The sequence below is a fragment of the Nelumbo nucifera genome, chromosome 6, assembly GCF_055504915.1.
Source record: "Nelumbo nucifera cultivar China Antique chromosome 6, China Antique-T2T, whole genome shotgun sequence".
In the NCBI taxonomy this organism is placed as follows: Eukaryota; Viridiplantae; Streptophyta; class Magnoliopsida; order Proteales; family Nelumbonaceae; genus Nelumbo; species Nelumbo nucifera.
In genome coordinates this window covers 24,987,583-25,005,414 of record NC_142654.1, presented here as the reverse complement: position 1 = coordinate 25,005,414, position 17,832 = coordinate 24,987,583, and positions in this window count along the sequence as shown.

The following is a 17,832-nucleotide window of genomic DNA, read 5'->3' as shown; positions in this document are numbered from 1 at the left end:
ATCCCCGTAGGAATATTGATGAATTTAAACTCAAGGTAGATATTCCTACTTTTAGTGGAGATCTTGGCATAGAGGGACTTCTAGATTGGATCACAGAAGTCGATCGATTCTTTGAGTACATGGAGATACCAGAGGAACGAAGGGTAAAACTAGTAGCTTTTCGGCTAAAGGGAGGTGCATCTGTTTGGTGGGAACGCCTAAGAGAGACCGGGATCAGAGAAGGAATGGGTCTTGTTCGAACTTGGAGGTGCATGAAACAGCTTATAAGAGGTAGATTTTTACCCCCAAATTATGAACAGTACATGTTTGAATCTTACCAACGGTGTGCGTAGGGTTCCCATAGTGTTAATGAGTATACATCTGAATTTTTGAGATTAGCTTAAAGAAATCAATTATCTGAAAGTGATAACCAGCAGGCAGCCCGTTATCTGAGTGGTTTGAGACCGTCCATTAGAGATAAAATTGGTGTACAGATGGTTCTTAGTGTGCAGGAAGCAAGGAACCTAGCCTTGAAAGCAGAATTGATGTTCCAAGACAAGGCACGTAGTGATAATTATCGCCGGTACAGCGGAAGCGACAACAGACCAGCAACTGTCGACAGGAACAAATCAGTCCTGGCAATTCAGCCTTCCCACCCGGCAAGTACAGCTAACGCTGGTAAGGTTACTACAGGATGACATACTCGAGGTAACTCTTCCAACCCTCCTAAACCCAGTAATCCCTATGCAAAACCTGCTCCTATTAAATGCTTTAAATGTAATGAGATGGGACATAGGTCCAGTAACTATTATAGGAGGAAGGCAGTTAATATGGTAGAAAGGGAGGAGGAAGTATACTGTGGTCCTGATGGGGAAGATGAAGAGGGTCCATACGAACATGAGGAGTATACTTGTGTTGTGAGAAAATTAATGTTGTCCCAGAAAAATAAAGATACTTCTCAAAGGCACAGATTATTCCGTACCAGATGTATTGTCAAGGGTAAATTATTTGATTTAATTATTGATAGTGGCAGTCATGAAAATATTATTTGCAGGGATGTAATACAAAAATTACAACTACTTCCTGATAAACATCCCAACCCATACACAATTGGGTGGATCAAGGAAGGAGGCGGCGTATGGGTGGAGGAACGCTACAAGGTACCTTTTTCTATTGGTAAGTACCATGATGAAGTATATTGTGATATTGTAGATATGGATGCCTGCCATATTTTATTAGGGAGGCCTTGGTAGTTTGATACAGATGCAAGGCACATGGGTAGGAAGAATACCTACCAACTTGAAAAGGAAGGTATACGCTACACCTTGTTACCCATGGCTGAAAGGAATATTCCTAAGGCCTTAAAAGCACATGAGAAAATTTTCCTTACCATTACCCATCGTCATGCTGAATTTGTAAAAGAATGCAAGGATACTCGTGAGGTACATTTGTTAGTAGTAAAGGGAGAAAATGTTAGTGATGAAAATAAAATTCCAGTGGAAGTATAGGGACTACTTGATGAATTCCATGATGTAGTTCTAGAGGAATTACCAAATGAACTCCCTCCCATGAGGGATATACAGCACCATATTGATTTTGTTCCAGGTGCCAACCTACCTAACCTCCCACATTACAGGATGAATCCCAAGGAGAATGAAATTTTATAGGAGAAGGTTGAAGAATTGTTGAAAAATGGACACATTCAAGTCAGTATGAGTCACTGTGCAGTACCAGCTTTGCTAACGCCCAAAAAGGATGGTAGTTGGAGAATGTGTGTTGGCAGCAGGGCTATCAACAAAATTACTATTGGATATAAATTCCCTATTCCCAGACTGGCATGCTAAATCAACTTAATGGGGCTATGGTTTTCTCAAAAATCGATCTCAGGAGTGGATACCATCAGATCAGGATCCGCCCTGGAGATGAGTGGAAGACAACCTTCAAGACTAGAGATGGCCTGTTCAAATGGTTAGTCATGCTCTTTGGACTAACCAACGCACCCAGCACATTCATGAGGCTGATGAACTAGGTACTGCATCCCTTTACTAGTAAATTTGTTGTGGTATATTTTGATGACATTTTAATTTACAGCAAATCTATCACTGATCATATGGGACATATTAGGGAGGTCTCTACATGCCCCTACTCGTTCCTACTGCTATTTGGGAAGACCTGTCCATGGATTTTGTGCTAGGCTTGCCAAAAACCCAAAAGAACATGGACTCCGTCTTCGTGGTGGTTGACAGGTTCTCTAAGATGGCTCACTTTCTCCCATGCAAGAAAACAACAAATGCGTCAGCAACAGCCAAATTATTTTTCAGGGAGATTGTCCGTCTACATGGGGTACCAAAGACCATCACATCAGATCGTGACACAAGGTTTTTAAGTCACTTTTGGATGACCCTGTGGAGGTTGTTTGACTCATAACTAAATTTCAGCAGCACAGCCCATCCGCAGACAGATGAACAAACCGAGGTGGTAAACCGGACCCTTGGTAACTTAATTCATAGCATATGTCGGGAGAAATCAAAACAATAGGACTTTGCCATTGTGCAAGCCGAGTTCGCCTATAACAATGCAGTGCACAGTTCTACGGGTAGATCCCCATTCTCCATCATGTACATGAAGGTTCCTAATCATGCATTGGATTTAGTGAAGCTACCCAGAATACCCGGTGCTAGTACCTCCACAGAACAGATGGCCGACCAGATCCAGTCCGTCCAAGAAATTGTGAAGCAGAAGCTAGAGCAAAGCAACGCCAAGTACAAGTTGGCAGCAGACAAGCACCGCCGGCCCCAAGTATTTGATGTCGGTGACGAAGTTATGGTTTTATTAAGGAAGGAAAGGGTTCCCATGGGAAAATACAAGAAGTTGTAGCCTCGTAAGTATGGCCCATACAAGATCGTGAAGAAAATCAATGACAATGCATATGTCGTGGACCTACCAAATCATATGGGTATCTCCAAGACCTTCAATATTGCTAACCTTCACCGCTACCTGCCAGAAATGCCACTTGCCTATCTTAGTCATGACTCGGGGTCGAGTTCTTTCCAAGTGGGGGAGAATGATGGAAGCCCATCATAAGGCCCATCTCATCAGTAGGGGCGGCAACTCATAGGATAAGGATAAGAGTCCAAGATAAGTCAAGAAAGGATAATTCAAGATCCATCAAGACTTAATCCAAGACTCCAAGACTTATCAATAATTCCAGACTTCAAGAATCATCAAGAATTCTAGAGTCAAGATAACCAAGATATCCGAGACTTCCAAGATTCATGCATAGATGAGTTCCAGGGAGATCAGACGGTGGAAGATCAAGCCCAAGAATGTTCGATCTTATCAAGACAGCCCAAGAAGGTTCGATCTTATCAAGGTCAAGATCAAGATCAAGAATAGATTAGGATCTATCACAATTCTCTTTCCTAATTACTTTACAATTTCTAGATGTATTATAAATACTGCTATTGTTTTTAATAATAGACGCTTCAGAATTTTTCAGATTTCCTCTTCAATTTTCGCCACCTTTTCTCTCTCCTAGAGAAATTGTGTAGTTTCGCTAGCAACTAATGTTCGCCCGATGCTTGCATAGCCAGCTCCGGTTTTCCATTGCTTCCACGCTGTGTCAAATTCTCTCCATTTCTCCCTCTTCTCTCCTCCAATGAGAAAGAGAATGGGTATTAGCGAAGATACAAATTGGGTTCATGAATGTTTCGTTGAAACAACAATAAATGAAGTCTCGGGACCATTTTACTGATCGAAGGTCCTCTTTTTAGATTTTCTTTGTTTTTTCTTGTTTCTTTTGTTTTGTAGTCCCCTATATATCAAAAAAATGAAGTTAAAATGAATAAGTATTATTGCATTAAAAGAGACATTTTACCAGCAAAGTAGGGTAGGGCCAAAGGAGAAAGTTCTATAAGCAAAACTGCAATAGTGATTTTTCCTTCTTGTGTTTTCTCTTATTTTTCTTGACAATTTGACTAGTTTAGTTCCATGTTCAAATAGTGGTGTTTGGTCCCTATTGTTTGATTATTGCATGCCCTCCTCATACGGGTGACAAATGAATGGATTGGACTGGGATGAAAATGGATTGAAAACCAACTCATCCATCAACCACCCTACGACCCATATATTTTTTTATGTACATGGGTTGCAACCCAAATTAACCCACACTCAACCTAACCCACCCATGTTGATCCATTGGAACAAGATGACCAGCACGGTGTAAAGGACATAACTAGCTGCTAAGAGACAAGTTATCACTACCTTATTAACTAGTTAGTTGCCATAAATTGAATTGGAATAATGGCACTTGCATCCACCATTATTCAAATTGGCTCTAGAAGTTCAATATTAATTGCTAGACAACATGGCAAATAATTAAGACACTCTACACCTATTAATGTATTTTCCCTTCATTTAAAGAAAAAGGGGGAAATTCTTGATTAATACCCTGTACTTTGGGCCTAGTGTCATTTTGGTCCCTGAATTTTAAAATATGGCATTTCACTATCAGAATTTTCAAAACATGTTAGTCCAATACCTATTGTTAACCAGTTGTTAATCAGCCATTAAATGTTTTTGAAAAAGACAAAATTGCCCTTTGAGTGTCATCTAATTTTCTTTATCAACCATCCAAACATTGACAAAAATTAACAGCCCTAAATCTTTGCCTCTTTTATTCAAGAAAGTTAAGGTCCAGAAGAATACCCATTGAGACATGCCCCCAAATTTCTTGAATAAAAGAAGCAAGAATTTGGAATTGTTAATTTTTTTTGTCAATGTTTGGTTGATTGATAAAGAAAATTAGATGACACTCGAAGGGCATTTGTGTTTTTTTCAAATGCCACTTAACGGCTAATTAACAACTAATTAACAGTAGATATTGAATTGACACGTTTTGAAAGTTCAGGTACTGAATATTATTGCAACCGCTATTATCAAACTCAGACCGGCCAAACCCAGACTGAATATTTGGATTCTTAGAATCAGAAACCAGGGGCCATTTTCAAAAAAAAAAAAAAAAAATCTGTAATACCTAAATGTGTTTTACCTCTTACAATGTTTATTGTCTTAACCTTATTTTTAGATAAAAAGTTCTTTGAAAAATGTGTTGTATGTCTGGTCCAAATTTGACAATACTGCTTGCAACTTCTATCCATGCATTGCTAAACTACAAGTAAATGAAATCCTTGTAGAAATGCAAATCATTTCTTTAGAGTTAGGAACAATAAGCATTTATTTCTCCTTTTTTATCTCTACTGAAACATTTATCTCTTCTTGTAGTACTTTAGGGTAAATTACAAATTTCCACCTGTGCTTAGGGGGTAATAACAATATTTAGCCCCTTGAACTTTGTTTTGTGACTAAGACCCCAACGAGCCTCTAGATTTCAATAGTTTGCCCTCATACCAACGAGCCTCTAGGCCCCGAGCCTGGCCTGACCATCAGGCCTAAATTTTGAACCCAAGTTTGGTTTGGACATAAAAATCCATACCTATGATGTAATTTAATAAATTGATATTATATAATGATTTAATAAATTAATATATAATATATTTTTATTATATTTAAAAATATCGAGTCAGGTTTATTTGGGAAATCTTGGCCCAAGCTTGTAGACCTAAAATTTTGTCCAAACCAAATAAAGAACGAGCCAGGCCAAGCAAGCCCGTTGGACTACCCAGCCCACAAATAGGTCTACCCACAAGCAAGGTCAATTGTGAGAGTAAAATTACTAAATTACCCAATTTGAGTTCTCTATGAACTAACAACAACAAATATAAAACATATTGAAATAACCATTCTAAAGCATAAATTGTTCAAGATGTTGATGATCCCATCACTTGGAGGCTTTCATTTTTTAGGGAAATTGTGTAAAACTCACCATGAGTTTTCAACATTTATCTTAAACTCACTGCAACTTTTCAAAATGTCTAAAACTCACCATGTCACTAACTTTGACGTTAAACAGACTAACGAGTGTTAATATATTACCATTTTAATATTTAGACATGAAAAAGGAAAAAGTTCAAAAAAATATTTTTAAATATAAAATACATAAAAACATAGAAATTACAAAAAAATATAGAGATTGCAAACAAAATAAAAAAATTATTTTCAAATTATAGAAACTATAGAAATTGAAAAACAAGATCAGAAAATAAAAATTGTAGAAAAGACACCAAAAGTTATAGAAAAACACAGAACTTGCAAATAAAAAAAAATACAGGAAAATTTATAGATTGTAGAAAATAGAAAAATATAAAAAAAAAACAGAAATTATAAAAAACATTGAAAATTATAACAAAACACTAAAAATGCAAAAAAAAACAAGAAAATTGAAAATTGAAAAAGACCACTTTTCCTCTAACTCACCATTCAAGGGTAATTTGATCATGAAAATTGTTATTTATGCTGACAATGACACTTCTGTTAAGAAGCATTAACGGTGCACGAATGGAAGGTGAGTTTTGGAAAATAAAAACTTTTTGACATGGTGAATTTTAGACATTTTAAAATGTTGTGGTGAGTTTTAGAGAAATATTAAAAACTCATGGTGAGTTTTAGACAATTTCCCTATTTTTTAACCTGCCTCTTGATTGAGATGTCATTGTATTGGATCGTATCTGTTTTTCCTCCAAACTGTAGCAGATTTTTGCAGCGTTGCATGCTGTTAGCGCTGATCATCCATCTTTATCTTCACCCTCTTGTCTGATTGTCTCCCCCTTCTGCTTGTTTTCATGGAGAAATAGAAAGACAGCATGTTTTAGATTATTCTGACGTACAAGCTTTGAATTGATATTAGAACAAGAAACTTGACCCGCAAAAAAAAAAAGAAAGAAATAATTAAAATTAATGTATTGGATATCAGTTGCAGCCCTAATCAAGACATCCCACGTTTCGTGATGCTTGTTTGACAAGTACGTCTTTCTCTGCCGGAAAATTTTCATATGGGGCCTCCACAACTCCAGGTCGACCAGGTGTTATTAGTTGGAACTGGACTTACCTTCTGGTAGTTAGGGTTTTCAAATGGGTCGGGACAATGTCGTCTTAGTCCCCGAATACATAATCATCTCGGTTAATAGTTGGGTTTATCGGATTTAGCTCCCGAATTAAATGATTCGATCGCCTGGGTTAATGGATTATTGATTAAGTCAACGATTTTTATAAGATTTTAGTTTTGAGGTAAAATGAAATCAGTTGATTGGACAGACCTGATACTTCGGATGAATGACGGATAAAAAACCATGTGTGAAATAGAAGATCAAAAAATGGATCCACTCCTGTTCGAGGGGCAATATTGATATTTTCTATTCTGGGTTATTCCCATTTGGAAGTCTGAAGACGTTAACAAAGAGTGAAATAATTTTTGTTTGGCGTGAAAGTTGTGATTATGGGCATGAGCTGCAGTAGTAGTAATTAGTGCTGTCTTGACTCTTGATCGGGTGACAGGACAGGTGCCAACCCTGAAAAACTCTGTACTTAGTATACATGCATTATGGATAGTCCGGACCCACAATATTATGGAAAATGCAACACCATTGGCCAATGGCCAGGAGTCCCAGGACTCTCATGATATGGGTCGGGATTTTTTCTGGTTCAAGCATGTACACGTCCAGGTCCGTCCAACTTATTGTGGGCCATTCAAATGCTCTTAAATGAAATAAGGGTTCATTTGGTTTATAGGAATATAGGTTTGGTATTTCATTCCAATTTTAATCTCGATCGGACAGAATCAAAATCTTATTTCTATTCTTGGAGGAATGACACTCCCATTTAATGGAATGGCCATTCCTATCCCTCCATTTTGATTCTCGGTTGAACTAAACAGGTAAAAAAAATAAAACCATTCTAATTCTAATTCTGATTGCAAATCAAACGGACCCTAAATTTAAAGGGACAAAGATATAATTATATAATTGAATTGATTTTTGGGTTGTGCTACTAAGCACAACTTATTACACGAAACTGAGTCCAGCATAGGCCTAGAATTGCCAAATGGTTGGGTCTATTCAATAGAACTAAACTGATTATGTTAGTTCTGGTTCAGTGGTTGTTTTTTTATGTCGTCCAAAAGTGGTGGTCTTTGGACAAGCTCGGAAGATATCCTGTGAGAAGGAAACTTAGTTAGAGGACCTGGGGTAATATCCTGGGCATGTAGCTTCGATGGTCAAGTCAGTACTGAGTAATCCAGAGGGTGGCTGAGAATGTAGTATGTCATAAAATATGAATTGAATGTTAACTTGCCTCTTAAATAGGATTCGGGATACTTGGCAGAGTGTATACGTGTTGGGCAGATGAAGAACACCTATCGTAGCTTGAGACACCTAGAGCTTGCTTTGCCTTGGTGAAACTCAGATAAGACACCTGGGACTCTATCAGGACACCTATTACTCGAGCTCGACCATATAGTACTCATTCTGGACATCTATGGCCTGGCTCAAGCCAACTGGTATTCGGCTGAGACACTTGGGATCTGGCTCAAGCACCTAGAGCCTAATCAATACTACCTGTTTTGCCACCTGAAACATGCATTAGCCACCTGGTGCATGGTTGTGACATGCAATGGTGATATGTCCTTCATGTCTTAAATGCATGAAGTGGGCCCGAGATCGGTTACCTGGCAGATTCACCTTATGTGTTGATAATCTTGTTACCTGTGCTACTAGATGGTCACTTGATGGGCAAATGTCGGAGTATGGAGCTCTTCTAAAAGGAACTTGTCATGCTAAGAAGGAGCTCTCCTGGGTGGGAGCTCGTCTCAGCAAAGGGATCTCCTTGAAGGTTAGAGGTCAGTGAAGCCCATATTTATGAGTTGAGCTAAGTCTGAGATGAACTTATATGTCACCGAGGTGATTTCTATCGTTTGAGGCAACGGTAAGATGATGTACTCTGAGTTGATGGCAAGGTCGTCAGTTCACCAAAACATGCCACATATTCGGTAATTTGGTGGTCAGATTTATATTCATCATTTTCTAAATTGATTAATAATTGAATCAGGACCGGTACTTGCTATTCCAAATTTATTAATAAACGAATAAATTTTATGATTAATAATATATATTCTTGTAATTTTTGTTATATTTTATGATGAAAAGGGTAAATTTCATAATCAAATGTAATCAGATCAGACCCGACTATCCCAATTAATAATTTGTCTGCCCAAACCAGATTCAACCACGTGGGCCCAAAAAGCCCACAGGTGATACTACAATACTTTGATTTTGATGTTTAGGGCTTGCTTTATTTCTGCCAGTCCACTTTGTCCGAAGACGACCCATCCAACTTTAGACCCCTGGCCCATATTTAACGTCATACCCTAGAAGCTAAAACCCACAAAGCACTTCCATTTCTTTTAAAAGCAAAATGGTCAGTCGCCTGTCGCCCGACCGTTTCCTTTTCAGCCCCCTTTAATCATCATCGGCGTTCAGTTTTCCCATACTGTTTGAAGGGCATTTCTGTCCAACGGGAGGTATCCAATAATCCAAAATCTATTCTTACTATTCCTTCTCGGTTGAGACTCAAGCCGGTGGCCCTCAACTTCGGATTGGAGATGTTAATGTAGCTGCGTCGGGCCCATAAAATCCACAGTGATTCGTGCACTGACATGTTAACCGTAGTATCGCTGCAAATGGATCGGGTTGGATTCGAATATTGAATATTAATAAAATAAATTACACGAAAAAGTAGTCCTAAATATTACTGCATCAGATTGGGTGGATCTTATATATGACAAAGTGATACCATTTTCATCTCCAATCGTAGGCAGAGAGATTCCAATACATGTAAGCTGATATTTGGGGATTTTCTCAACCAGCTAAAGCAAAGGGACCAGTCTGAACGTGACCCGATCTTTTTTCCCTCTTATGTGTTTGATGGAAAGCCTCAATCATGGATGGATGTCAAATTGGCTGCAAAAGAAAAGCGGATTATTCTCTTTCTTTATTGGCTCCAAGTGAACATCACAAAAACAAAAGGAGCCAAGGTTCTGTCCCTGACCAGCTGACGTGACCTGTATGTGCATGAGCAAAAGTTTCCTTTTCTATGATGCGTTAAGCATTCACTTAATTTGGTATCCGGGCAAAGTGATTGGTTGTTAACAGTTTTTTAATCAGTGTGTGTTGATTGGGAGAAAATAGGAACGTGATTGGTACTTTTTTCTTATTCACAGGTACGGGCGGCAATTTCCTCATCCCCGACGGGTGCCCAGGCTCTCCGACCCGACGGTGTCGGGTATGGGGAGTACTTTGGCGGGGTCGGGGATGGGGCTATCCCTGAATCCCTAATCGAGTTTGGGATGGGGATGGGGATGGGGATGGGAAATGCAATCCCCGCCCCGCCCTATATATAATTAATATTATATAATATTTATATTATTATATTATTATATTATATATTATTCATTTTTTTAAAGATTAAAACTTAAAAACAAAAACTAATACTATTCACTAAAAAACTCTAGAATCGAGACTCAATTCTACCACTCGACAGTTGACACATAGAGAACCCTAGTTCTTCACTTCTTTTTCTTCCTTCGTCTTCGTCACTATCGCCACTCGCCTATCGGACATCAGACGTTGGACATCTATCGTCGCCGACTACCACTCAACAGAGGACAGAGAGACTCAAAGAAAAAAGAACTAAAAACTAAAACCCAGTTCTTCAATCTTCCTTCTTTTATCATCCTCGTCGCCGTCGCCGTCACCCGTCGGACTCTATCTCTCTTTGCTGACCTCAACTCGCAATGGTCTTCTCTCTCTCTCTCTCTCAACTTTAACTCGTTTCGATTATATTGTAGTTGTAGAAAACAACCACATCATGCTCCTTTGGACAAAGAGGCTCCAATGGGTGTCCACTCTTCATCTAATGTGCCGCAACAAGCACCATTCATTACATAGGTAATCTCTTCTTGCCTTTTTATTTGTAAGATTAAACCTATAAAAAGAAAAGAAATGGGAAGATAATTATCATTGGGTGTTCTATTAGTGCTATCTATAGAAACCATCCAAAGTAGGCCTTGGATTTTCTCCATGGAAAATTTGAACTGCAAATGCAAAATCCAACTTCCTATTTGTGGGATTAGTGGCCACATTGGGGAATCGGGTCTCCGATGGGGATGAATTCCCCATCAGGGTCGGGGATAGAGGAGAATTCCTTTCCCAGATGGGGATCGGGGATGGGGATGGGGTGATTTGAGGGTCAGGGTCAGGGATGGAGGAGAATTCCTTTCCCCGATGGGGATGGTGTGATTTGGGGGTCGGGGTCGGGGATGGGGAATGTAATCCCTGCCCCAAACCCGCCCTGTTGTCATTCTTATTTACATGCAATTTTGGAAGGTGAATTGATGAGATCTCAGCACAGAAGGTTGCTTGTTTGCCAACCGCCCGGTCCATTTCACTGTCAAGGTTGGGAGTTGGGACATATCACATTTGAGGCAAGGTGAAATCAATGGGTCCTTCCTAGTGGCAAATCAGACAGAACAGGGTCAGGTCCGTCTTAGGTTGTGTTTGGTTCTGTTGGCGTTTATTGAAAAAATACCACCACATCTATGCCACATAGGTATTGGCGTTTATTGCAGATGAAGCAAAATGAAACAACTGTTTGGTTTCACTATTTATTAAACAAATGGTAGAAAACTTAAACGCTTTAATTTTTGTGCATGGGGCATTTGGGGAAACGTCAAAGTATGTGTTTGGTTTTGTTTACATTTATTGAATAAACGTTTGTACTTTATTTATTGGTAAAACCGAGAAAGGTAATAATTACAACCGCTTATGACAACTAGGCGCCACTAAGCGCCACTAGGCTCCACATCAGCATAATAGTGAAAAAACGCTTGACCATTTGTGGAAGCTTTAAAAAATAACTTCCACAAACAGTTGGCGTGCACAAAAACTAAAGTCCACTTTTGTCATTCTCGATGAATACGGAAGAGCAAGAGAGAGAAATTGTTGAAGTGGTGCCTATATGATAGCGTTTATTGAATAAATGCCCATGGAACCAAACACCCTAAAATTCTTGTTTCCCCTAACTCCCCAGTGTTTATTGAAACCAAATGCTGATGTGACACACTTTAATGAGTATTAATTTGAGGTGGAGAATAAAAAATGTTTAAAGTGAAGTCCAACCAAACAGCAAAAACATGAAATGTTTAAAGTGAAAAAGTACAAATAAATTGTCTACCACAAACGCCCACGGGACCAAACACATACTTAATCATCTTTTCCAAATCCGATCCGTTCACTAAAAACTTTTTCTTTTTCTTTCCAAAGAAAATTATATCGATATTGGGGATGTTTGGAAGTGTGGCCATTTTTATGAAAAATGATGCCATGTCAGATCCACAAGTGATTCTACAAACACCCACATACATGATTGTTTGGTTCAAGCATTTTTTGAAAAAATGCTGAAAAACGGGCATGCATCATAAATCGAGACACAACCGTTTTATGCATTGGTGAACCATTGCCCCGACGGTTGACTGATATGGCGATTACGTGTATCCTATGTGGTGCTTACTTGTTAGATGAGTTATCACTAGTTAGAATGTTCCGGTGCTTCTCGGCCCACCGAAACATTCTGACCAAATAAGTGGGAGGGGCTTTACCTCTACTCATTTTCTTCTTGTTGCTGAAAGTTTTCTCTCCTCATGGTTGATGCTCTGTAACCTCTACTCATTTTCTTCGTCACTGTTGTTGCCAGAGGAGGTTGGTCGTCACTAGAGGTGGTTTGTTTTTATACTTTTTTTCCTCTCACAGTTGATGCTCTGTAATATCTGAGTAAACTCGTTTTATCATTTATGTTTTTTGGTGGATTATCATTCAAAAGGAAATAGCTCTAAGAACAATATTTTAGGGAATAGAAGCATTTCATTTATGTTGTTTGGTGGATTATCATTTCTATGTAAACTTGTTTTATCATTTTTGGATTAATGCTCTAGATTGTAAACTTGTTTTTATCATTCAGGCATTTGTTTTCACTTATAAAAGGAGTTCTTAAGTTGTCCTTATTACTCTATAATCAGTTAGCAGTAACTCGGTTTATAGACATAAAGAATAAAAATGAAATAACTGATCGAGCAATAAGATAAAGAAACTACCTTGTGTAGTTGTTGAAACTGCGACCTGGGTATTAGAAGAGGTAGTCCAAGTAAATTTGTTTTGCTTCCATGAAATTTTCTGCAAATGGGTTTTCAATCTCAAATTCTCGTTTTGATGGGGCAATGGGGTTACAGGTAGTGACAAAAGAAGTATTGGAGGAGGTAGAGGAAGAAGGCCTGGAAATGCTTGGTACCGATTCTAGTAGGAAAACCCATTACGATAAGAATGTTGTAGTAGGTGATGTTGATATTGATATTGATTAGGTTTTGTGCTCCCTTTGAACCTCTTGGCCTTAGAAGAACATTTCCTATCATTTTTTGTCTCTTCCTTTTCTTCCATTATTTGGTCAAGAGAGAAACAGAATGAGTGCTAGATAGTGTATGCCCTTAGCTCCAATTAGCTTGATGTACATTATGACATTTATTGTAAATGAATAAAGTACATATTTGATTCATGTTATATTGGTGTGTTTCTGTGTAATACCCTTAAACTGGACACTTATGAAACTCGTGTTAGTTTAGAATCTTCACAGTTGTTGGATAGATCTGGGGAGATTTATCTTGCCAAGGCTGACACTGATGTGCCGCCAAGTTGGTTGGGGTGGCTTGTCTTAGCTGCTAGGGTGATACTTGAGGTACATACAGTGTGAGTTTTCTTGAAACCTTGAATCGGACCAAATTCTAGTATTATCTTGGACCTTGGAGATAGATGGGAAAAACTGGAGTGTTACACCTGACCCCTAAACTCGATTATGGTACTGCATTAGGTGTTGGATTGAGTTGTCTTTGATATGCCAATTAGTGAGATCCTTAGAGGGGGTCAAAACTTGGGTATGTTGGGGCAGTTCGAGAATTCACCTGAGTAGGTGATCATAGTGACAGGATCAACCCCTTTGTTCGACAAAGTGAATGATCAGGGAGTGCACTCTCTCTGATGAAAACCTAAACTGCCGGTAGTTGATTTCAAACTTGTTGCAATTTGTTTTGCAAAATATATTTATATAGGGATATACATATATATATATATATATATATATATATATATATATATATATATTACGGTTTCACAAAATATTTGCAAAATGATTTTAATTCCTGAGATCCATGTGATTAGAGAGTGCAACACTGTACCTTGTAGCCGAGGGAAATGTTCTCTCTTGTCGGGCAGTATTTGATCATTATGGATTGAGAGGTTAAGTGTAAAACCATTTAGGGATAATAAACCTGATGGACTAATCTCACATTTTCCCACAATCCTTGGGCCTTCATAAGATGGCTGGACCCAATGACCATTTAGTGTAAATGTTGGGCCCATTAAGAGCCCATACCGATGGACTCAAGGGTTCATTGTATTGATCAATGAATTCAACCAGGCCTTGTAACAGAGGCTACGCTAAACCCATGTGGCTTATGTGGAGATCAATGATAGGGTCCCATGCTATATAAAGAGAGCCAAGCTAGCCAGCATTAGAAGGAATTGAGCCTGAAAGCCTAATGAACCTAAAGCCCATTTCATATTGAGTTAATTGGATTAATTAAATAGGGGGCAAATTTGGGTATGGATCGGAAGATAAGGATAAGACGATAACTCTTATCCACTTAAAGAGTCCAGATCCAAATAGAGATTTGGATCAGGAAACTTCTAATTTGATTAGAAGTAGATGATCTTGATCTATAGATAAGATAAGTAATTATCCTTATCGCTTAAAGAGTTCAAATCCAAATAAAGATTTGGATTAAGAAACTCCTAATCGTATTAGGAGATTGAATCATTGAGGTTTATATAAAGGAGGAGGGTGAACTGGAATAGACATCTATAGTTTGACTGATTTCTGCTTCCAGTTCTCTTTCTCTCTTTGCTCTTGCCGCCATATCCTGTTCGATCTCCACCTCTTGGAGTGATCAAGATTTGATCTTGATATTATTTCTTGGTGGAAGAAACAATTTTGAAGCTGTGCTCACTACCCTGTTTGATTCTTGTTGAAGAATCTAAGGTTCTTACTGAAGAACCACTTGCTGATCCTACCTCGCCCTAATTTGTGTCATCTTCAGTGGAGGAAGGATTTGGTAGTCTCTTTGGGTGTGAACACCTACGCTGGGAGGAGTTTTTTGCGTGGATTCTGTAGTAGGTATTCCTTTCCCTAATCTTGGTTTCAGATTTGATCCGGTATGTTTTAAGAACGAACCTTGAAAAATGTAGTTTTTCTAAATCAGGGAATAGGATTCCCAGATGGGAGAAAGACATTTTTGAAATTTTGCCCAGCAACCCTGCATGGTTTGGCCATCCATATGATGGATCTCCCATCCCTTCAATGAGAGTAATAGGCATGATGACCATGAGAGATAGAAAGAGAAATGGGGTTTAAGCTGTTGATCTTGTTTGTGGAAAAGGCTTTTGAGTTCTGAGGCTGAGTAGCAGGACAATAGTAATTGAATCACAGAGAAAGAAAGTTGGTTTGAGTTTTAGAGGTTGAGTTTTCCTTTTGTCTAGTTCTTTAAAGTGGGATATGCTGTCAAAAAAAAAGGAGCAGCAATAACCTCTCACAAGGAAAGAAGTAGTTTGTTCATCACCTCACTATTGTTGTATCAAGAACTTTGCATTTTCAATTTCATGAAATAAAACATTTGAAAAGTACATACTTCTTTTAATACAGATCATTAATATAAAAACACCTTAACCAAAAGGTGGAATGAGGCATTGGTTCAATCAAGTGCAGTTGATTCACATAAAGAATGAATGAAAGAGTTAAAAAAGTTGTTAAGACCTCACATTAATTTGTTCTCACAAAGGCATTTGTTAATTGCTACCTTGTAATTCTCCTTTTTATCATTGAGATTGGGTCAGTGTTCAATTCTCTATTTCGTGATAACATTTATACTATGAGAGAAGATAGTTGCTACTCCTCAACTAAATGGCACATTAACTTTTATAACCATATCATTAATTTAATGCTATCATAATTATTATTTTTCTAAGTTTCATACTGCAATGGATAATTAATTATATTTTAGAAGATGAATTTTTCAAAAAAAAAAAAGATATTTCAAGGATTTAGTTAATACATGCTTGAAGGAGTAATCGGGATTTGGGGGTCACCATTTAGGAATCAACTAATTGATCGAATAGTAGCAATGGACATACTAAAATTAGATTTAAGACTTTTAAGGTCATAAGGCCAATTTTCAATATCAGATCTAGACCTCAGTTTAAATGCATGTCAGAGTTTCATACTTTTGGCTTATCATATATTTAAGCTATGATGCCCTGATTAATATGGGGTGTATTATATAATGTGTGTTATAGTCTCTACACATAGATTATTATAATGTGTGTTATTTTCTTTTCCCATGAAAGCAAATACCAAGTTGTCCAAAGTCTAAATTGTTTTTTTTTTCCAGAAAATCAAATACTTGTCCACCTCTGTTTATTATGTTTGTATCTATAGTTATCAGTAGCAATTTATATATATTATGTTTGTTATGCGATTTAGCTATGACAAATTATATTAGTAGAAAGATCATATAGTTACCTTTGACAAACAGTGCCTGATAGCATAAACACATTAGATATGACACAAATAAGTACAGAAACACATCTTTGTCTTAATAGCCAAAAATCTGATATTGTGAAATTTTAATTGAGGACTTGTTTGCTATGTTAGCATTAGAAATTGTTGGTTGATAAATTGCATAATCCCATTAAAGTCTTTAGAGCACTATTCACAATAACAAAATTAAGCTTAGCGGGTTTGATAGCAAGATGGCAACTGAGTTAGATAGTGAAGAACTCAAACTAGGTCCCGATAGTATGTAGTGGTCTGATACAGAGGAAGGGACCTTCATTAATCTTATGGTGGACCAAGTTAGGGCAAATAATAGGCTTTCATCTTCCTTTAACATGAAAGGGTGGAAGTATATATGTCAGAAATTTAATGAGAAACATAACACGAGTTATGTCCATGCTCAGCTCAAAAACAAGTATAATGCACTTAGACAGCGTCGGAAGCGGTACTTAACCTTCCTTAACCACACAGGTGTGATTGTAAATCCATTAACGAAAAATCCTACTGCAAATGAAGTCTGGCAAAGCCTGATAAAGGTAATTTGCCTTAAACCCACTCATTTACTTTTGATTTAGAATGGTATAAAACCTAATCAATTCCTTATACTGTGTAGACTCATCATTGGGTACGATCATTTAAGACACAAGTTTATCATCATTAAGATGAGTTAGAATACATTTTCGGAGGAACACATGCAACCGGAGACATGGGATACTCTCTTGAAATGGGTCTTGATGATCATGTCTCAATTTCAAATAGCCCACCACCAGATCTCTTGCTAGTCCATACATTATTGACCCCACCAATGGTGTATTAGAAATGCTAGACTATAAGAAGAGAGTTGGCAACCCACCCACTAGCATGAAGAAAGGAAAGAAACAATGTCTTCCACTCAGACTTGATTTAATGATTAATTCATGAGTAGAGTCCAACAAGAAGAAACTTGAACTATTAGAAAAGAAAAGCTCATGGGATATCAATAAGCAGCAACAAATGGAAATGGAGAAGGAGATTGTAGTACAGAAGGAAAGATTGATAAAATAAGAGAAGTCAAAGATTCGAGAAATGGAGAAAGAAAAAAATCTATAAAGGGATAGACTTGACAAGGCTAATGAGAATGAGGAAATAGAGGAATACATTGAAATCCTTAATTTCATATTTTAGGTTGAGAAATTATCTCCAACATGCTAT